Here is a 24,090-nt window from a genome sequence, read left to right as displayed (position 1 = left end):
TTGCTTTGGATTTTTGGCAGTTTAGAGCACATGAAGCCCCATTTGGGAGAACAGCCCCCCTGTTTTGGAATGTATCCATTTGGGAGAACTGGTGGACAGAAGGTTCTTTGGTCTGCAGTGCATGTAAGTGGGTTTAAGATCTACAGGGGTAAAAAAAAGCCTAAACTTTGAATGCTAATAATTTTCTGATGGAGACATACTTTATTTGTCTTACAGGAAAAAACAAGATATACTCAAGAATAGACATTTCTAAAAGACACGCAACTGTTATGATGCATTTTGGGATGAAGGTAACGAGGGAGTGTGAAGTTTTGAGTTTATTTGAGCGATTACGACAGAAGATAATGGCTATGGTACTAAGGGGTATAATTATCCTTGCAGACATTTGGTTGAGTGGAAACAGTGAATCAAAAGTGCTACAATTTGCAACAGTTGGGGTTGCAATTACATCTGATGGTACAATGACACAGACGACCTTCAGGTAGCTCCTTAATACTTTACCTGTAAATCCTTGTGGTGTAGAGGATTGAAGCTAGGTTATGTGAAAGACCGATTAAGCAAATAGATTCATATATGTTTTTTAATTGTGTACCCACCCATGTAGGGATCCTGTGGAATAATACATGGAGAAAATGGAGGGAATCATCCCTTGCCAACTACAAGAAACACATGTTCTAAATAGTTTCTGTCCCTGAGGAATGTCCAGCAATTATCAGCCACACAGGACAGAAACGTATATAAGTCAGGCTATGATTGGCTTAGTGTGAAATTTCATTGAGATAACCGTCACTGTGTATGGCCAAGTCATGGAGACTTGTCATTGTGGATGTGTAAATGTATGAAGATTGATGTATTTAGAAACAACGATTTTGTATAGGTTTTTAGTATAACTGATTGTTATGATTTAGCAGGTGGTTATACTTGTGCTCTGATGTATTAATACAATTGACATGTGCTTTTGTATAAAACATAATTTTTGATCCATTGTTATCTCCTTATATTTGTTTGAAGGTAGATAACAGTAGCCCTTAGGTCTTGGTAGGGGTACATGTGGTTTAAAATGTAAATTGAGACCTTTTTTTGGTTTGATTTCGCATATTATATTCCCATTGAGTAGGAAGGTCTTACACCATAAAGTCGGATGCCCACGTGAGAATAGTGACATGAAAACATTAGTAAAATGCTGCAGTGCATCTAAACAAGCATTGTCCAAATAATTATAAAAATGTAAATCTGAAATAGGGATAGGGAAAAGAATTCTGAGCTGTTGGAATGAGAGATGGGAGCAAACACGCACAATCTGATGGCTACGTCTGATGCCTTTATTTAACCAGGATTTGCAATAGAGTGCCCTTCCATTGATAGTAATAGCTTTGTTGTGCTACACAAATGGAGAGAGTTCTTGGGATGGGCTCTGCAGTGGGGGAAAAGAAATGGTCTTAGAGCAGAGGTAGGAGCCCTGATGGGGTCCGAGGAGGCCGCTTAGAAGTTGTCAAAAACATAAATAAGGCAAGTTATATCACATGGAAGCGCCAGTTGTTTTTCCAGTTTACACCAGGAAGGTGTGTCAGAGGATTCAGGACGAGCAAACAGCAACTACGACTGTTTGAGTAGAAAGGCAGTGCAATACAATTTAAAATCTGGGAACTTGACCCCCCTCATATGGGGCTTTAGCTTGCTGACAGCAATTCTCTTACACTTCCCTTATCCCCATTAGAAATTAAGGTGGATCGAGTTAATGAACTTGAAAAACGTGGAAGGTATATCGCTCGGAAGCAATTGCAAATGATACAGAATAATGAGGGACAACATGATTTTAATGGTGTCAAGTCGACGCCACCAGGACAGCTAGAGAGGTGACCACATTAATGTTCATTTTTTAAAGCTGTTGACTAATAACTCTGCATTGAGGTTAGCGGTATCATGCACAGAGGGAACAAAACAAAGGGCTCCATATTTAATTGAGTCAAGACAACATTTAAACCCATACACATCTAAGACACAAAAAGAGATAAGAGGTAATATCTCAGATTTATCTTTATTGAGCTTCTATCCAGATATTAAGGAAAACTGATGTAGTCTATCCAGTAGATGAGGAAGATGAAATTTGGGATTCTTTACGAGGATTAGAATAGCATCTGCATACTCAGCTATTTTAATACTGGTTTCCCACATGGAATCCCATGGATGTTCCTATCAGTCCTAATATATTCTAATAGACATTCTAAAGATAGATTGTAAAGAATGGGGGACAAGAGACACCCCTGCCTAGTTCCCCTTCGCAAAGGGAAGAAGTATGAAGATTGACCATTTATACAAATAGAAGATTTGCGACATGAATAAAGAAGCATAATAAGGGAGATGTCATTTTTGCCACAACCGTGCCATCGAATAGATTGAAACATACATTCCCAGTTGACCCGATCAAAGGCTTTTTTCAGCATCTAGTGCAATTGCTGCATAACCTTGTTTGTCTTTTTTATCCTTTGAAACAATATGCAGAGTGTCTAACAGTAGTCTTGGGCTTGCGCTCGCAGATATGTTCGTGCCCTGGACGTAGCTTCGGGGAGATCAGGGTCTTCTTCAGCTTTGGGGAAAAGAATGAGTAAAGTCTTGGAGAAGATCCAGAAGAACATTTCTGGGATGCAAAGTGGGAGTATAATGTTTTGAGCCTGAGAGTAAGGGAACAAAATATTTTTAAAAAACTGAATAGAGAATCCATCAGGGTCAGGGGCCTTCCCTCTGCCCAAACCCTTGACGGCAGCTTCCAAATGGGTAAGGTGAGCATGGGGATATGATAGTCTGCTAATATTATTGAGAAAGGAGTCAATACTGGCAGATGAGACTGAGGTCTTTGGGGTATATAAGTCACAATAACATTGCTTAAAGCTGTTCAGAATGTCATCAGGATTTGTAAAGATGGTGCCAGATATGTCTTTAATGTGCAAAATAAACGTTTTTTCATTTTTGGTCTCAAGGTATGAAGCAAGCATTTTGCTGGCTTTATTGGAGGTCTGATACCTTATCATATAAAGCACCAGAGACCAGCTCTGTGAGTTTATTTATTTGAAAGCATAAGGACAGGACCAAGTGAAGATTTGTATCTGAGGGGGACTGATAAAATGGTTTTCAGCATTGGAAAGCTGAAGATGCAAGTCATTATGATGTATTTTGTGTTGTTATCTTCCTCCTAGAGTAAGCAATAATTTGACCTCTTAGTGTATATTTGAAGACATCCCAATTAATGGCCACTGAAATGTCACAATCTAAGTTTTCTGCAAAGTACTGTTGTTGGAAAGATTGAAAGGACTGGATAAAATGTTGATCCTGTAGCAAACTATCATTGAAACTCCATCTGGAAGATGGCTTTTTGATTTCAGCAAGGTTAAAGTTGGTACTAACTGGGACATGATCAGAGATGATAATGTTAGAGATAGAAGAATCAACGATGGTGTCAGTGAGAGATTTAGTTGAAAATACATAATCAAGGTGTGCAAGTGTGTCATGGGGTGCTGAGTAAAATGTGTACTCTAAGTGAGTTGGATGAGAGAGTCTCCATGTGTCAACTAGGCTAGGTCAGTCAAACAACACGTAAAGGCTATGTGGGACTTGGAACTTTTGAAAACGTACTTGGATTTCCTATCTAAGAAGGGATCCAACACCTGGTTGACATCCCACACATAAAAAGCTTAGTGAGACCGGAATTAAGAATCATTTGCTTAATGGAATCTCTGAAACAAGGGTCAGGTACGGTGGGACCATAGATGTTCATTATGGAAAAAGAGTCGGAGCCAATCTGAAGTTTGACCTAAGCCCAGCCCCATAAGCATCAGCATCCTGATCCAAAATTTGAATGACAATTTTTTGCTGATAAGTAAAGCGACTACATTTTACCTGCCCGGTGCAGGGCTGGCAATAACATATTTAACCCAAAAGGATTTAAACTTCATGGCTTCAGCAAGTGAAAGATGGGTTTCCTGTATGGAAGACACTGATGGCTTAAGTTTACTTTGTGTATTTTAATTGGGTTATTACATCCTTTGATGTTCCAAGTTACACAATTAAAAACCATTGCTACACATTAATAAAAGTGATATCAACATATAGATCAACACGCAGCAAGGTATATGAGCAAACCACAATTATATTCACAGTGAATTTAAATCCTGAACCAATGACATGCCATCATGGAAAGGACGGCATGTGAGAGGAGGCCATATACAATAGGATAGTACATGAGGATAGAGGGAGTGGGAAGGGAAGCCGGACCACATGCAAAATGCTTTGAACAAAAGGAGAAAAAGACCAATAATCCAGACAGCAGAACACATCGAAATGTACAACACCTTATAGGATCAAGCTGGGATGTGGGGGAAAAAAGCAAAAAGCAGTAGGAGTAGCTGACACCTATAGGGCCGTCAAAAGAGACAAAGGAGAAGGCCGTCAAAACTGCACCCGACCCCCCAATAATACAGGGCAAGATTAGTAACAGCAATGCAAAGAATGCGTACAAATAAATCCTGAAGCAGATGAGTTCAAGGGAGTTCAGGGGAAGTGACGAGTCCATGCCTTCAGATTTTATGGAGCGAATAAAGGCCTTCATTTCAGCGGGGTCATCATAAATTGCAGTTCGCCCATCATGAGTAATTTTGAAGGAGTAAGGATGATATAGCCCATATCTCACATTAAGCTGTTTCAAAGCAGGGTGAAAAGACAGGAATTATTTTCTGCGTTGAGCAGTTTTCTTCACAACATCTTGAGATATATAAATTCTGCTTCCGTGCCAACTGAGGGAATTATTCTCTTTGACCTTAGTGACTATGAGCTGAAGTTGTGTATTTTCAAGTAGATAGAATGTCAGCGTACAGGGAGGCTGGCAAGAAGATGAAGAACTTCTAACAGTGCCAATGCAATCGGCGCGCTGGATGTTAAATGATATTTCCTGTGAAAGGTGAAGCAGGGGTGGCAGCATCTTCTGTAAGAATGCTATAGGGTCAACCACTTTGCACCCCTCTGGCAGGCCAGAAATGCAAAGATTATTGTGCCTGCTTCTATTCTCCATGTCTTCATTATGCCTCTGAAGATCTTTAACCATTATTTCTAGCTGAACCACCCTTGGTGAAACATCCTCAACAAAGCCAAACCTTCTCTCCATTTCATCCATTCTACTTCCAAAGACCTTCCACCTGTCGTCAAGTTGCTGTAACTTCTCATTTGTAGTTTCAATGAAAGGTTTTAGTGCTTTTATTTCCTGTAAAATGGCCTCAATGGCTGGGTCGCCAGGGGAGAGCGGTGGAGGCAAATCACTTTTTCATTTTTTGAGAGGCAGAGGAAGGGGTTAACTCTTTGGTGGTAATCAGCGTCTTTTGATTGCTGTTACCAGTGGCCATAGTAGCAGTTAAAATGAGGTAAATAGTCAAAGCAAAAAGATGGGGCAAAAAAGTGCACAAGACAGCAGCAAAAATGACCACAAATTACCAGATTTTAGTCTTCTTCAGCCTTTCACATCATGTGCAATTTCCTAGGAGAAGCATGAGGTGGTGCCCCACATGATGAATGAGGCTGACAAGGCCCGAAACAGCCTGTCACATCACAAGTGACACCAGATGTTTCCTCACGAAAGGTGGACGCTTCCAGGAACAGCAAGCGCACGGCGCCCACAGCTGGCGGAACACACCATAAGTGCCCACTGGTGCAGCCGGCACCCGAACCTTAGAGGTTCTCCACAAAGTGCCGGCTCAGGAAGAAGAAAAACAAGTAGAGATGATGTGGTAAGGTTAGAAGTGCTGATATTAAAGCAGTGGTGGGTCAGAGTGGTGCAATCAGGCGGCCATCATCCTCGGCGCCAATCCACTCCCCCATCACTGCTGTTCTGCTGTTCCGCTGAACTACTTGTGCTCATCTGGAAAGTCATAATAGGCCTCTGTTGATTTTGCTGCAAAGTAATTATCTCTCCTCTGTTTGCTTCAATTAAAAATTATTTTCTTTCTCAGGTATGTGTCAATTTTTGGAAAGTCTGTAATCTGCAGGTCACTTTGTGCTACTACAAGGGCTAGTATGCTTATCAGTACAAATGAACAAACTCCTCCCCATTCTGGTGGAAACTTTAAATATGCGCTTGATGTAAATGCCCAATAATGGTTCATCAGGACTGCTGTTCCTTCCTTCATGCCTGGTACATCAACAACTCAGCCGACCTTGCTATTCTCTCCACCTTTCACTGTGCTATTATTTCTGAAGCATAAAGATGCATTCTTCAAGAGTAATATCTGCAATGGTGCCCCTCATCGTTGACCCATGTCACCAAGCTTGCAATCTCAGGACATTCGTTTTTGTATTCCTTCTCTGCATTTGTCACAACTGAGTCCCATTGTTTGTTTAATGCCATTTGCTTTGCACACAACCAATCCATCAGCCCTTCCTTCAGGAGTAAGCACTGTTCCATTAATTTGTAGTTGATCTTTTTTCTAGCATTTTCCTATTTCCTTTCCATTCTTATCCTTGCATTATAACATCTTATTTTCCTCAATCTTGATTCCTACTCCATTTTTTCGAGGCTCTTCGTATTTTATTATTTAATGCATTATTTCTGGATTTTCTCTTTACTTTGTAGTGTAAGGAACTCATGGTGGCAACAGTAAAGACAGACACAAGTGATCACAGTTCAAGGGTGTTTATTAAACTGTATACAGGTTATAAAAACACCCACTCTAAACTCTAAACCCAAATCTAAGATGAGAGCAAGCTTCGACCATCGAATGAAATAAGACAGTCCTAGTAGCATTGTGTCAAATAAAAGGGCCTATACTAAGACACACCTATTGCCAATACTTATGCTAATTACAAAAAAGCATAGGATAGGGGTTTTCAATAAAGAAAGAAGGGTTCTAAAATTATAAGTCAGGATGTGATTGCCAGAGGTCTTCCTTCCCCATGTTTTAAGCATGGGACAAGGTGGATCTCTTGAGCACAGCACGCGCTCAAGCTTTCCCAGAACTAGCCGACAGTTCTGTACCAGCTGTCAGGTTCTTTTATGGTTAAGTCTCTTTCAATAAAAGTCTCTTGCCTTCAATGGCCCTATGTATTCAACAAGCAATTAAAAAGTGCTGTTCCACATGTATGTTTGGTGATGGCTTCACCCGTAGGTCCCCCTCTTCTGGGCGAAGACCCCTCATGAATTGTATTCAACAAAACAAATTAAACAGTTCCTTTTTCAGTGGACTTCAGGGTGATGACTTTCTGGCCCATGATCTCCCTCTTTCGGGCCCGGATCTCTTTCAGACGTCAGCCTCCCTCCTTTGGATTCACTATGGCTTGTCTTGCATTCACAAATCTTGAGACACTATCGAGAGCTGATGCAATTTGTTACCTGGGATTGTCTTTCAACATCTCCATTAGAGAATGGAGCTGGACAAATGAGATCTTATCTCATATGAAAATGTTTGTGTTACAAGGATTAAAATTGCATGCCAAATATGGAAAATTCTCGATGCAACCATTAGTCGCCTTCTATCAGCAAAAAGTGACACCAGCAGTATGCTTTGGTTCTGAAACAGGGTGGAACATTGATGCAAGCCTTTGGACACATCTAGAAGACCTGTTTTGGCGCAAAGTCCTTAAACTCCCAAGATATGTTTCAATGGTGGCATTAAGGCACGAGTTAGGTCTCGAATCATTACACTCTTTAATACAGTGGAAATCAATTTTACTCCTGCGGAAAATGAGACTATTTCCGGTAACAAAAGCATATTGAATTTTAAACAACAAAAGCAATGATCCTTCAGCGTGCCTATTAAATAGCTGGGAAGCGGAAACATTGGCTATTTTAGATATGGCAGAACTGAATATGTCGTTGGTCATCAACATCCCACAACTGGCAAAAGAAAAACTTAGGCACTGGAAGTGGATTGTGAATACAGAAAAACGATCCGCACTGGCCACTGCAATAGACTTAGGCCTACCGTCACAAAAAGTAGGAGAATTGCCTAAATATCTCACCAAATTTCCATCGTATTATCACCAAAATCAGTTTTTGAGATTGCGTCTCAATCTTTACCACATGCGCGAACGACTGATGAAAATAAAAGATCCAACAACTACAAACATCTGTCGATTCTGCCAGAAAGAAGTAGAATCTATCAAACATCTCTCCTTGTCTTCCTCTTGGTATGTGCAACCTTTCTCTTCCTCTTGAACTGCTGAGCTGAATTTTCTCTCACGTTGTGCAGTCTGCCTTGCTCATAGTGTGCTCTCGTGCTCCACCTTTTATCCCTCTGGGGAAGGTAAATTGTCATCAGGTGTGTGTGATTCTGGTTAATTGCCTGACTTTGCCTGACCAGTGTATTGGGATATGTCAGGTAAACGGCTCTGGTGTCCGTTGTCTTCCATGTTGTGCGAAAGTGTCGGAAAAGGGGGTGGGCAATGTTTTCGAATGTCCTTTGTGGTAAAATGGGGAAAAGGTATTGTAAGAAGGGGGATGATACGTTTGACCCGTCGGTGTCCCTCTCATACTCCCCAAGGACCCTCCATCCAGGTGACCGTCCCTCACTGGTCCACCCTCAGTAACTGGATCCAATAGCGATGGTCGCATCCTGGCCACCTGGATGACAGATCCTTGGGGATTAGCCAGGGAGGCACCTTCAGGTTTCCTACAGTTTCTTGTTCATAATTGTTTTCTCTTTGAGATGTCGCTTTACTCACCCACACTATGGATGCTGTTCTGCCTTGGAACTGCCCTCTGGTTAGGCAAAGTACAAGGTGTGCCAGGCAATCTGCCTGTTTCACTAATATTTCTGTTGCTATGAATATTTTAGAGGTTCCCAAAGCATAAGGTATACAGGAACACACATAGCAGCTTTTGTCTGATTATCTCCTTCCCACCTTTTTCATGTGCTGATACCATAGGTTATTTTTTAAATGAGCCGAATTATCGAGATATGTATTTATATCTTCACAATCTTCCCCAACATCCCTTTTAAATTGAAATAAATGCCCCGTAAGATTATAAAAAATGCTTTTCGTGATTTCATCAGGGATAATTGTAACTGTCTCATTGTTCTCCACCATGTCTACATTATTTTTCATAACATGTCTAAATGCAATAATAATCAGGAGGAAAACATAAATCATAACACAGAATGATATCACAATTATTATTCCATGAAAGCTCATTTTCTTGAGGACAATGAACCTCTTATATTCTGAAACATCCTCATTTTGTTTGTAATTCTGAATATGTAACAGCAATTCTTTATGGACTTTTAGATCAAGAACTGCAAGATGATTTCTATAATTATTCTGATGTATTCATTCTTAGGATTTCCAAAATACATTACTATATTCACATGTCTCCTTACGAAAGCTCGATAAGACTGTAATATGTAGGTAAAAACAGCAAAAAGAATGTGTGTATCATTATTATAATGGGCAGCATAAGATGAAATGTGCTTCTCTACTTTCAGCTCCAGTAGTTCGATGAAATGTTCCTTGACACTGTCCAAAAAGAAAGTTCCAGGATAACTGCAAGTCTATTTATTCCTCATCAAATTCTAAAAGATATTGGCCCAAAATACTGTCATACTCTTCATTTTCCTTGTCTTTGCTCCTGGTCATTGAACAAGTCTGCAAGCTTGGAATTTTTTCTCTTGATTCACTGGTGCTAGTTGCAGGAAGGTTCTGATCTTTTCCTTTATATTTTTTTATGTCCTGCAAATGCAGCCAAGCTCTTCTTCCTTTTGTTATGTTATGTTTGTTAACTTGGCAGCTTTGGGGGTAACTTCTTCCAACTCATATGGTCCTTTAAAGTGGGTCATTTTCCAAATGCGTACAAACATTAATACAAGCACCTGGTCCCCTGGGTTTAAGCTGCGTTGTTTTCACAAATCTTCTGCTTCAAGGAATTGATTGTATTTGGTGCTTTTCTTTGAACCCTCCCTTCGATTTTTGACCTGTTGAAATATAAAAAAAAGAAACACTTGCAGTCATTATTGTTAGGTAATCATGTGTCTATTCACCTAATATCTTTGCTACCCTATGGGCATCAGTTTTTAACCTAGTTGGAGGAGCAAGGGGAGTTCTCATGCAGTGTCCAGTCACCAACTCATGATTCGATGTTCTCACTAGGTACACAGGCATCTTACATGGGGAATTGGATGGGACCAATATGCCTTTCTTCATTAAAGTGGAAATTGTCTCAAATATACCTTCATCTGCCTCTCTGGACATGGGTTATTGCTTTATGAGTGGCAGAAGAGTTCCTGGTTTACGCTTGATTTTAAATAGACCCACATCATATGGTTTTGTGTTCCATAAAGTATTTGGTACTTTCTCTAAATCTTCCTGCAGAAATTAAAGTATCCTTTTTACCATCAACATTCTCTGCAGAATCTCTATATTCTCTACTTTAATCCAATAAATGAGATATATGAAAAATACTAACTCATCATCTGAATACTCATCCTTAAACAGTTCCTTGTCTGTCAAATATGTCATAATGTATCCTTTGCTGAGGGCTATTACTGTTCTCCATCCTCTTCCCTCATCATCTGTCCCATGAAGAACCACCCTTTCCTCTCTGACCACTGCTGCTTCTTACTATAAGGGGATGATCTGCCCTTCTTCACCATCCATAGCGATTTCTGGTCTCAACAAAATCTCATTAGGTACTCTTAGTAGCTTGTCTATCAATCTGGGCAACCATGATAATGAAACAGTTACTCCATACAGGAATAGTTCTGTATCTAAGGGAACTCTGCGTAATGCCTTCTGTCTCGTAAATGCTAATATAAGCTCTCTCACGGTCATATAATTTATCGCTGGTGGTGGAACACACTTTTCCTTCGTCAGTAAAAGATATCATCATGTTGAATTTCGTCATCAAGTCATGTCCTAATATGTTAACTGGCATCTGCCTAGAATATAATGATGGCATTGATACATTGTGTTCTCTTATTGAGATTGGTAATTCATCTTCAAAATGAACTAAGCCAGTCACCAAAGAGAATCACTGCACATTCATGGAAATACCTGAAAATTGACATTTTCCCTCATGGACACAGGAACGAGTTGCTCCAGTGTCTATAAGAAATGAGAATGTCTTTCCTCCTATCATCACTTTGACCCTTGGTACCTCATGAGAGTCTGGTGTGACTGATAGTACTGAACACATCTGGTCGCTCTGTGGGCTGTCCTATTGTGGATATTGATTCATCCCTGTACCTGTGAAAGTATTTGCTCATTCCACAGTCACATTCCCCAATTTGGGTGTGGGTACGTGCTGAACTGCTGTATTCGTATTCCACTCTGGTACCATAGCCTGTTGTGTCTTCACTTGCTGAGGTTGTACTTGCTGTGTTTGCATAGGCACTTGCTGTGATTGTCCTTGTGGTGATTGCATTTGTAATGGTGCTTGCTGCATTTGCTGTGGTTACAAAGAATATGTCTGAGCCTGCGTAGGACCTTGGGCATAATACTCCTGCGGTCCTGTATTATATTGCAGAACATAACCCACCCCCCTCTTGGAGCTTGCCAATTTTACTGCCTGCCTCCTCTGCTTCTACATGTTCAGTATATGTGTCCCATTTTTCCACAATTCCAGCAATGTTGTGGTTGTCCATCATTATATCCTCCTCTTCCCTGAGGGTTTTTAAATCCACTTCTTCCTCCTCCTCTTGGCCCATTCGCTCTTCCTCTTGTCCAATAATTATACCCACTCTGATCTGAGGGATACATTACGTTATTTTGCTGGGCTGGTTGCATCTCCTGTGTCACCCCACCATGATAGATGGTCAATACTGCTTCCTTTATGGCACATTTTCACATCTTATTCTGAACTAACTTTGCTTCCTCCTGTTTCCTACTCTCTTCTTTCTTCTAATGTTTCTCCCGCATTAATGGGCAGTGATGCACGATCATCAATCATATTCCTGGCCATGGTTTTGCTTCCATTCCCACCTGTTTCTTCATCTGCCATTGCACTGGCTCGGGCAGTACATAACACAAAATGTGGTAAAATAATGCCACTGTTTTATCCAACGTCTCAAGGTGTCATCTCTCTTTAATATCTTGTATATAGATAATAGGGTCCTCATCCTCCTCCGATTTCCTAGTCATAATCGGACCCATATCTGATATATCGGGATATTCTACTTTGAGTGCCCGTATTAAATGGTGCTCCATCATATGTTGTGTTTTGTGCAGTCACACCCGCATATCCTGCTTGATTCCAAATGTCATTAGCTCTCTCTCCTATGATGGCTGCCAGCAGGCCTTTTGAGTCACCTATGGCTAACGTTATTCCTGATGTCATTCTCTCAAGGACATAAATCCATTTTCCTGAACTGGTGGTTCATCTCAGTAATTTGCATCTTAAATTATCTTTATCCATTGCAGCCACTTTATATATTGTGGTCATCCTTTACCTTTCTCTAATAATGCAAATTGTGAAAATCCGGGTCCCTAATCATACCTGCCTGCACTCCTTGTTATCCAGGAAGGGCTAGTATCGTCCATTTGTCTCTGTCCTGATAGTGCCATTAATCTATTTACATAAGGCCAGGATACATCCCCGTAATGTGTGATCGTGCTTGTAGTCGCTCATTGAATGGTGTTGATTCGGGTGTTCTCTCTTTGGGGTACTCCAAATCTGACCATTTCATCGCTTTTTCTTCACTCGATTCTTTTGAAAATCTGCTCTCCCTTCACGCTCTTTCGTTTTCTTCATCTAACATTATTGTGCCCCAGATTCTATGGCTATTATCCTGTTCCCATCGTCAAGATCTAGTCTACTTAAAGACAAAGTTCTAAGCTTGTCTGTTATGGCATCATCTGACCTTACTCGTGTTTCCCTCGATAGAGATCCTTCTACAGTCTTTTGGGATTTATTCCCCTTCTTTATCCCTCATTTGCCTATATTAATCCCAAGATATCTTTATATTTTCTGTGTCCCGCACACCAGCCCATGTTGGTACCCTTGGTACTCCTTGCAGCACACTGTGGGGCTGTTGTGACCTTCTCTCTTCCTCAAGTCATTCTTCTTCTTCGATCAGCACAATGCTTCTATAAAATAGATATCCTATCTCATCATCTTTTAGTCCCCTACTTATGTTAATTTACTTTTTCCCTTCTCCTCATCTCCCTTAATTCTTCCTCCTCTCACCTTCTTTGCAACTCACATACTTTCAATCTTTGGGCTTCTATCTCCTCTCAATTCTTCTCTTCTAGCCTATCCTTTTCCTTCCTTGCCTCGTACCGTCTTCGTTCTTCCCTTCACTTGCATTCTCTTTCTTTCTCTTCTTTATATGCTCTCTCATTTTCCTTTTCTTTCTTTTCCTGGTCTTTTCTTTCTTCTCTTTCTCAAACCCCATCAGTACCCTTATCATCCAGCTTGGGTCATTTTTGTCCTCCCATCCACTAATTCTGTACTATCATTATTTCCTTAGCTTTGTCCTTTATTTCCTTATGTTTCTTTGCTTCTTCCTCTATCTCCATCTATCTTGTCTATCCTTTCTCTCCTCACCCTGTTTACTTTAATCATGTGTCGATATATATGTATATTTGCGTTCACTATTTTTACTCTCTTGCACATAGTCCTCACTGCAATAAGCGGAGGGCTTGTATTTTGGATTAACATACCTCGCTGCTGCTTTTAATTCCTTAATGGATAAAATCCCTTCTCCCCTGTGTAAATGCTCTTGTTTTCTGGATGGTAGAGGGGGGCAAAGGCATTTTATCCTCCCCTTTATGCCGATTAAGTATCCACTACTTCTCGGCTTGATATTCTTTCTCAGTCTGACACATTTTCCATAACTCTAAAATAGCCAACCTTTTCTGTAACTTCTTTCCCTTGCATGTGGCATGCATGTATGTCATCTTATGTCGCAATACTGTTTTTGACAGCAAACCTTTCTGAGGCCACGGCAGGAGTGTTTTATTAGTCTGCCTCAGACCCATTCCAAATGTTCCCCATGGAACAGCCTCCTTGCCTCTCTCAGTCTTGAGCCGGAGCACCTAAAATTCTGGAAACTCCTCAAGACTGTCTTCTTCTCTTCCTTCTTTTCTCTCCCTCTCCCCTGCTAACCTCTGTTCTTTTTCTCTCCACCGTCCTTTCTCCTTCTCCTCCCTAACTCTGTTCAGTTTTTGCCCCCCCACCAGTCTTTTGCGCTTGCCTCCGTGCCACTGCACTATGTTCAGCATTGCTGCACGTTCAGCTTATGCCCCATGAGCAAGGCCACATATGTGCACTTAATCCAGGGCCCTGTTGCACTGGATGTGTGTGTTCCCCCCATCTTCCTCTCTCCTCTGTCTGTTTGCATTCATGACCTAAATGTACTAGGACTAGAAAGTTTGTCTGTCCTGACCCCCCTTTTTCTGCACCCCCCTAGCTTGGTCACAATTGTAACACTTCATGCATTTGCCCTAGGAGAAATGCTGTCAGGCCTAGTATGCTAGTTTTTCTGTTTAGATCATTCGGAAAATTCAAGGCCTAAGAATGATTACTATATTCCCTTGTTCCCTTCCCACCTTGAAGGACTTTGAAGCACTCCACTTCTGTATAAGCGCTGTATAAAAAAACAATTACAATGACCTCCTTATCTTAGCTGTATTATAATTATACTTTTTCTTTTATAATGCGCTTAATGCCAGAGATATGTTTCTAAGCATGGTATCAGGATTCAAACGGTGTCTTGCTTCCAAGACAAACGCATTGCCCCTGAGCTATACCCCTTACCAATAAATGTAATAAAGATATACGTCTTGGCAATGTCCTGCATAGGTGTAAAAGTGGGGTGTCTCCCATGGTGACAAGTCGATTTTGACTGTCTATACTTACCCACTATTTAAGTCTTTTCTTTATGTTATCAAATATAGCACACTGATGAATTTGAGCAGGCACCATCAATTGCTGCTTAGTTCTCCAAAAATGTAAATATTGTATCCGCTTTTAAAATTCTATGCAACAATGTTATTTTTGTTCCTTCGTTTACACTTTCTATCAATTTATGATATCTCGCTGTTTTATCATTGATATTTTAAGACTCTCTCCTTGATTTATTTATTTGTTTCCATTGATTGTTATCCTTCTGATTGACGTCAATCTCTTGATTTAAAAAATCTTAAAATCATCTTAATTGTTTTCCTATCTGTTTATATCTATTAGCTTAAACACAACAAAAGATTTACAATGAAATAAGTATGACCCCACACGTGCACCTCAATACATTTTCCCCTGCGTATGCTTTCCCTTACTATCTTTAGTAAATGGATCTCTTCTAATTTTTACCCCACCTTCGAGTTTGATATGCACTCTTCTTATTAGCTTTGCCACAGGTATCCTTACCACCCCTATTTGGAATCTTTTCAGTGCAAATCCTTCTCTCCCCTTGGAAACGGGAATCGAGGTATCTACTTCTCTTCTTTATAATCCTACAAAATTCTGTTACTTTTATATATATTTTTTACAACACAGGCCCTCCCCCTATTTTTGCCACATTTAATGTTCTACTTAGATCTGTGGCTCTACTCGATTACCTCTGCACCAACTCTCTTTCAATCGACCAGTTCCCCTTCTGTCCAAGGGGCACCTGTGGGGACAAGACAGGAATTTCGTCAAAGGAGAACCTGCCAAACATATCGTCTTTCAAGTGATTTTGCACACCGTTCTCCACAGGAAGCTCTGCAGTCTTATGGCTAAGGGTGGGAGAAATCAATCATCTGGATGCATTGGTCTGGGCCTAGGTCAATTAGACCTTGAATCATCTGCACTGCTACGTTCATGTGTTATAGCACCTTGAAGTGTCTCTTGTGCTAGATGGAATTTCCAATAAAGATCGAAGGCCAAATAACAGGACCGACTCAAAGAATATGGCAAAGTACTATTTATTCTCAGTTTGATAAAACAGGCTACATCGGCAGACATAGGGCTGATACTTGCTCAAACACACATAAACTTGATTACACAGCGGTCTTATACCTCTATATGCATCATCTATGACATCATCCTACGTGGCAAACTGTAAAACCTATTGGCAGGAGGGATTGGTAAGAGGAACATATTGATTTATAGAATGTGTACGGGATAGTACTTCATTGGCTATCTCTTATCGATAAGACACTCCTCAAACTACTTCCGAAATACGTATGATACTAGTTATAGCGGACAAAATGGCAGCAGATTGGTCTATGCAACATTGTATCGCAGGCTGCCTCATAGATCCATTGATTGGTTGGCATTCGCACCCAATCATGGACTTTCGGCTCGGCTAGCAGCACGTAAGGAGACTGCAGCCCAGGGCTTGAATCACGTTAGATTACTCCCCACTTTCCCAATTAGTCCATCATCTCACATCAGCCTGGCCATAAGCAAAAGTTTCTCGTCTGTAGTTCACCTTTTAGTCTTCTCTGCCCTGGGACATTCAAGGGAGTATGAGCACATTACTATCTTCAATCATGGCTAAATGAATAGCCCCTGTTTTCAACTTCTGCATCACATGTGAAGAGACTGCAAATTCGTCCATTTCAACCTCCTATTTACTGTTATTTGATTCAATCATGCTGGGTGTTATTGCTCTTTTCACCTCTAGAGACTTGCTCACACCATCTTTGTGTAGCCTCATTCACTGTTAATTGTTCAATACTTGGCTCTTGCACATGTTTTAATCTTCTTAAATTTAAGAGAAATATGTCTCACGCTCATGACCGATCTGTCTGCTTCCCTTTGTGATTTGCAGCTATTCTTTGAAATAGCATCCTTGATCCCAGGCCAACATAGACTCCCCTTCGTTTGCCCATGAAGCTGTTTTCCAACATCTCCTTACCCTGCAGCCCTAGTCTGTTTCTGATGTAGATAGAATTAATCTTTATATGAGCCAGCATCCATTTTCCAATTATGGACGTCGTAGCCACATTATATATTCCTCTATAGCAAGCTTCTATATGTCTCATCTACCTTGCATAGCTACGTATTGACACTTATTGATCACCAAGTTACTTCATTTTATTTTATGCACATGGTTTCTTTATCATTCTGTACATGTTTCTCTTGTTGCTTCGGTTACATCATCTCTCTTAAGTATTTTCATGTCATTTCAGTATGTCCTTGTAAATCTTCTTTAAGACATAACTCTTCCCTCATCAGATGTCACTCAGAATTCCATAATATCTTTTGGTGCGTGCAGACATATTTCCACTCTTTCACTGTGAGGGTAAATTAGGTATGGTTGTCTGAGTGCATATCATCTCTTATACACTCAACGCAGTATAGGGACTACACAGGGGGTCCCACAAGCAGCTCTATTACAGTTGTTCCAATATGATGGCGGTAAGGGGGTGGGAGTTAGGGTATATGCATTCAACGGCTCATCTACATTGTAATTTCTTTCCTTTGTGTTTGGATAACCAATACGAATACATAGATTCAACTATACCGCTCTCAAATGTGCCTTCCCTAGGCCACACCTTAAAACATTTCCCTGCAGCCATTCAAACTGATATTTAATTATGTTATCTTGTTATTGTTGCAATTTAGTACAATGGTGCCGCAAGGGAGTCTCTATCATTCCAATCAACCCCATCCCCTCCCTGTTGCTTTCCTCCAACGCTACTCTAGGGTCTTCTTCTCTTCATCAGTTTAGTCCCCACTTTTGGGAAAAATGCCAATCGTAATTAATTTTACTTATGCAAGGCTCAAAGAATATTTCTACTATAACACAACTGCAAAATACATCAATACGAGAACACATCATTACACTCACTTCTTACTCTCCCACCTCCATACTTCTCAGCCAATCCACCTCATTCTCTCATACACCCTGCATCCACACTCTTAACCACAATACTCTCTTTCCCAAAAATAATACTCACAAGCAATTCAATACTATATACTGGACCAATACAATGGGCCTCATGATGGTTCCGGTGGTAACCCTGCCAGTGCTAGCGGTGGGTTGCCGCAGGACCTGTAAAAATGTACCGGTGCCACTGTTTCATTACGAGTTTTGCAGCTGGAAAGTCAGGCGCCATTATATTTGTTAATCCCCATTTCCATACAGTCCTGTAGGACTCTATGGGTGCAGGGACACAGAAGCAACGGCACCGTTGCTAAAGGTGCCAGTGCTTCAGTGGCGGGTTTGCTTACCATGACCGATGCACCCAGCAGGGTCAGCCACAGTGGCTCCGGCAGGCAAACACGTATTCTGCCGGTCTGGAAACAAGGGTGCCAGTGAGCTTAATGGCACCCTTATTTCCCGACTGGCAAACTTGTCATGAGGCCATACTTCTATGCCAAGCTGTCCTTCCTCTACCGAGGAGATCCACATGTTTATCTGTAACCAGTGTACAGCCTTTTCTCTCTCAAGAAGTTTCCACAACACTTCAACTACAAACAATGTCACCTTCCCTCGGTCAAAAAGAAATTACAATGAGGGGCTCCTTTATAAGTTGCTATTATTTTCATATCACTAGTAAAATCAAAAATTCAATCAAACTCAACCTCACTTCAACAACCTATAATTTCAAAAACAGCAACACAAAAGTGCTTCCATACTTTTCCTGCATTGGTACACTTACGTGCTCTAGGACATAAGAAATGTCTCAGAGCTGAGTCTCTCCTGACCGGTCAGCACTTCCAAGAGAATCTGTTGGCCCCTGGGATCTGGCAGACGATTCGGGAACTTGGTTGTCTGTCGGTCCTCCTCGTGAGTGCACTTTATCTGGTCTCGACAGGGCCACACCGCTCCTCGCTGAAGTGCGGCAGAGAGCACTCACAAGCCTCCAAGAAGATAGGTGTAGAAAAGGGATCTCCAGGGTTGATCTAAAAAAAGTATAAAAATACTCCAAAAGGAGAGCACACACTTCAAGAAAAAAAAGCTTTATTAAACAGTCGACTGGGAGAACAAACAGCTATGTGGACCTGAACTGTAATACAATCTCAACTCAGGACTCCTATAGGTTTATTTAGATTACATGTCTGGATCAGATAAAAAGAATTCTGGCACATTGCCCTCACCATCCCTTCATGACGTCATGACACTTATGCGTCCCTCCCCTCAATTACTTAATTATCTGCTGACCTGCAGAAACTCTGGCATGCCACTGGTTGGCATCCGCTAATGTATGGGTTGATAAACTTCTTAATGCAGATGGAACCCTTTCGTTGCAGGCAGCGCGATACACAGCATCCCACCAAATCTATCCAATGGAATTATGAGGGAACAGCAACAAATTCAGGAGCATTGTTGCTGCCTCTGCAATACTATATGCCTTCCTTGGTTCCCCACTTCCTTGGCCCCCTTGCAGCTGTATGCTCTCCGGCTCCTCTCTTGCATCATGCCAGCACTAGATAGAAAAACTGTGTAGGACACCCATGGTGAAACCGAATTTCTCGTATTTCATTCTCTTGTACTTTTATACTTGCTACGTTGGCCCTTAGTGCCCAGCCCAACGATCTTACACCTTATTGTGTGGGTCTGCACCTGGTATTTGAGTGCAGTTCTCTTCCCATGATAAACCTTTCCTTCTGCAACAATTAATTAACAATCACCCTTGGTCAGCTGCTCTGGCATTCCTGTAAGTGTTAGTTGAACTTCAATTTCGCAAGGAGGTGTGGCCTTTCAAAACAACAAAAAATGGCTTCTGTCGAGTGTGCCGTGTTATTCATTAATATACCTACCCCTTGAACACACTACACTTCTAAGTTACATTTAAACAAACTATACAAATATTGCACTTGCTGCATGTATAGTTTTAATTGCAGTAGTGGTGATTACCTATTCCTAGTTACCTGATAGTTAAGACTACATATAAGTTTGCTGTTATCAAGCATGTCCTTCCCTGCACAGCACCTCTATTCCCTAATGTGTGGCACACTAGTTGTAATAAAGGTGTGATCTTTATGCGTTGTGTGTCGTGACGTCACCCTTCACTTTAATTTTCTTATTACCAAATTGCTTGTTTATCTTGTTTGTGTGCTGCCCTTGTGAGCATTGGATTTCCACATTCACAATACTCTGCATCTCTTACAGACCTCATATGCATGCAAACATTTCAGGCAAGCCAGTTATGCCCCAAGAGCTACTCACTGTTGCCCTTGAACAGTTGCACTGTCCCTTAATGACATCCAAGGAATACATTGGTGCACATTTGCAGCAGGAATGGTTTACTCCAAACCTCCAGGAGCACAATAATGATTTCATAGCATATTGTATTATCTGCCAAATGTACACTACTATTCACACTCTCAGGACACTGAAAGCTACATTGCCCCGCCTCTCAGGACTTTTCGACAGTTGGACATCGACTATGTGGACATGGTTAACCGGTGCAGTAACTGTTGTTGCCTAATCTTTGTGGTTTGTCCATTCTCCTGATGGCTTGAGGCTGGCTCCTCTTTCCATCCTGATGCTAAATCAGCAGCTAAATTTCTATTTCATTAACTATTTCCCTGATGGGGAATATGTGATGCCATAAGATCAGATAACGGCACTCAAGTTTTCAATGAGATGTTCAAAGAAATCTGTTCTCTATTGGGTATAAAACACAAGATGTGTTTCATTTACCACCCACAGCCCAACTGGCTAGTGAAGAAAATGAATGGTTTATTGAAGCAAAAACTTGCATGATAACTGGATTCACTGTTTGCCCCTCATTATTTTCGTGCTGCGCAATCAGCCATGGTCTGATCATCATCTCACCCTGCATGAAATAATTACAGCCAGAATGCTGCACACACCTCTCACAAATTCATGTACAACCTCTGATGCACAAACCCCTGCCGAAACTCTTGTAGAAGAATTCCAGGGGGACCTTAGGGAACTAACAAAATGTGTCAGATTTATATCTCGGCAGGCTGGGCCCCATTGCAATGGCATTACCATCCAGTAGATGAGTCACTGTTAGTACCACAAGAATCATCACAGAGTCAGCAGCTACAGCTCTTTCCAGGAGATCATATATGTATCTGCAACATCATGCACAAGTGGAAGGACCCTAAGTTCCTTGGACCCTATACAGTGATCTGCACTACTCCCACAGCATCAAAGTCTCTGGACGTAAGGCATGGATCCACCTCAGCAACATCCAGAAGGACAACAGTACTCTCACCCCATCCAACAGCAGGAAGAAGAAGAGGGGAGCATGACAAGGGGAGTACCTGTCTGAGTGCCATACATACATTTGGGTGACTAGACATTTCCCCCATGATCATAGAACAACAGATGATCTTAGGCAGTATATCCCTTTGCATTCTTTGTGTTCTCATGTTATATATTATGTGCTTTAACCCTCAAAAGGGTGGATCTGGTAATGTTACTAACATTGAACATTCAATTGCATATGTTAATGTGTCTGTACCTAGAGTTAGGAGGGACATTTCTATTCCATGTATGATCCCAGATAAATCTAATCATGTGCATCACCATGCAGAGAAAAACATGCTTTTTTGTCACATGCAGGCGATGGTAAGAGAGAGTCATGTGACACTCATTTTGTATGTTCATTGATTACTTATGCAGCAGCCACACCTACATTTTGTCTTGCCTCAAGAGATTCCACCAGTGATAGCAAGTTCTTTAGTTCACATAACCTTATGTAGGGTATGATGAGCAATGCAGGGACACTGGGTCCAAGTACATTGGGTGGTAGTTAATGCAACAGTGTAGGACAACAATTATGCACAACTGACAACAAGGGACAAAGGGTTGATTGATCTTATGCATATATATCAAAGAAGAGCACCTGCACAAATTACTGTCTTTCAGGAGAAGCAAGTTACAAAAGTTGCATTGATTTTCACAGCATCGTCTGCATCATGTTGTCTCAATGATGCAGGGAAAAGACAGTCTTCTTGCGAAGGGAAACCTAGGTTTCAGATCAAAGGTGCTGTTTTTACAAATGCAAATTGGTTGAAGGGATGATTGGGTGCATGGATGAATGTTTCTATTACCCAAGGTTTTGGTCCTAAAAATAAATGAAACCTGTTCAGCAATATAGACCAAGTATGTCAATAGGTTAACATGGATTATTCAGCATGAACCTCCGATAAGAATCATTAAAATTACACAGTGTCCTTCTGTTTCAGAAGCAATGGCAGTATTTTTGGTGGAGCAAACATCAACTGCAACATCTCTGTCTACCTTTCTGACATTTGATATGGCACTGCATCACTCGTTGACATTTACTGGGTTTGGGGAGAACTAGCCTACACGCAGCTGCCACCCTCTTGGGGCAGTGCATATTCAATGGTCATGTTGCAAGCTCCAATGCTGGGGGTACCTGATGTCAACCTTACTGCCATCCTCAAGCATCCTGTGACCAAGCCTATTTATTAACTGGACCAGCGGGTCCTTCGATCTCTGGACCTACATCGTCAACACTATATTAACTTTTTGTCTCAAGAGTCAATTGGCAAGCTGAATGTCATACAAGCTGACATGTTTTTTGCCTCAATCCTCTCTCCTGGGCTGCAAGCAGGATCAAACACCAAGTATCTATAAATAACAAGGTGGGAACACATTCAATTGACAAATGATGTAGAGAATTGATTAAATGTGGTTAATGAAGAACTTAGAGCTATAAAGATAACCTCTTTTCAGTACTTCTATGTCTTAGAACTCACGACTGCAATGGGGGGTCTGTGTGAAAATAGGCACGTCTTGCTGCACTTACGAACCCTCCAACTATGCGGAAAATGGCAGTATTACACACACAATAAACACCCTGCACACTCTGCACACCACCATGGAATGAGAAGGTGGGGTGCAGAACGATGATTGGTTTGCTGAATTGTTTTCATTGGAGACCTCCTGGATGAGTAACTTTCTCAAAGTATTACTTTCTTTTATAATCGTGCCACTGATACTTTTTTGCACCTGCCAAATTGTTCTGGGATGCTGCAAGAAAATTATGTGCAAAGTAATGCCAATAACTGCTCTAATAAAAAAACTTATTGAAGACACTTCCCTTCCGAAGGACACATGCACACAAACTGCACCATGGATTCACAAGGACAAGCCTTGCATAGTCAAAATATGCCACACAATCGGTCCCCTGAGAACAAGGTTTGACTGCTCTGATGACCCAGAGAACTGTTCTAAAACATATGTGGGACCTACTGAAAATTAGGTGGATGTTTTTGACCCTGCAGCCCAGAAGAATACATAGGGTATTTGAGAAATATGATGTATATGTTGGTACTGAAATCTCCTTTTAATAAGATAAATGATAAAGATAGTGTACTTGATAAATCAACTAGAGGGACAAATGTTAATATGGGGTGCAATCTCCCAAACACAAGAGAAAATACAAACTAAAGGACTGCTATTAACGTGAGTGTTTTTGATATTATCATTGAATTAGACCTTGTTTCTGCATCACTCTAGAGAGTCTTTGGCCAGTAAAACATGAGGCAGAGTGATCTAGCAGCACAAATATTAAACATTGTATTAGGAAGTAGGCCTCTGATCTTTCAGACATTTCTTTATTGCCTCTGCCATGTTGAATTAGGTTTCATTTCTGCCGCATCCAAGAGAGCCTTCGGGCTGGTGTGTTCATGGCTGGGTGGACAGCAGCACACATATTTGCTATTATTCTAAGAGCTAGGCCTCTGTTACACTTTCTCATGAAATCTTTCCCAAGGCAGCCAAGAACATGAAGCAATCTTGATTTTTTCTTTTTCCCTTGGCATATCCAGACAAGCACGCAATAGTAACAAGGACAGACTCTAATGTGAGAGAGCTGCAGGTGTGGAGAGTAACACGGGATGCCAAGATATCTAGTCTCACAGAGGAGAACGGCCTTGCAGCATTTAGTTTATTGCTGGGGAGGGCAGATTTTGCTGTTCGTATAGACTGGGCATGATTATGGCATCTGCAGGGGATATGCATCTAAAATGTAACCTGTTATTGCACCAACCAATCCAGATAGGGCAATGTACATACCAATTGCAATGGGAAAATGTATGCTGACTTAGGTTTTACATAGGCAGTAGCCAATAGGATGCTTAGAATATAGTTAAAAATTATGTTTACATTGTAGCTTTTCAGTCCTACGAGAATGATGGACTCTCCCAGCTGTTACTTTGCATTTACAATAAAGTAG

The sequence above is a fragment of the Ambystoma mexicanum genome, chromosome 5p (assembly GCF_040938575.1).
Source record: "Ambystoma mexicanum isolate Mex_15411 chromosome 5p, UKY_AmexF1_1, whole genome shotgun sequence".
NCBI lineage: Eukaryota > Metazoa > Chordata > Amphibia > Caudata > Ambystomatidae > Ambystoma > Ambystoma mexicanum.
The sequence above is the reverse complement of the archived record's forward strand: the minus strand, read 5'-3'. Positions refer to the sequence as shown.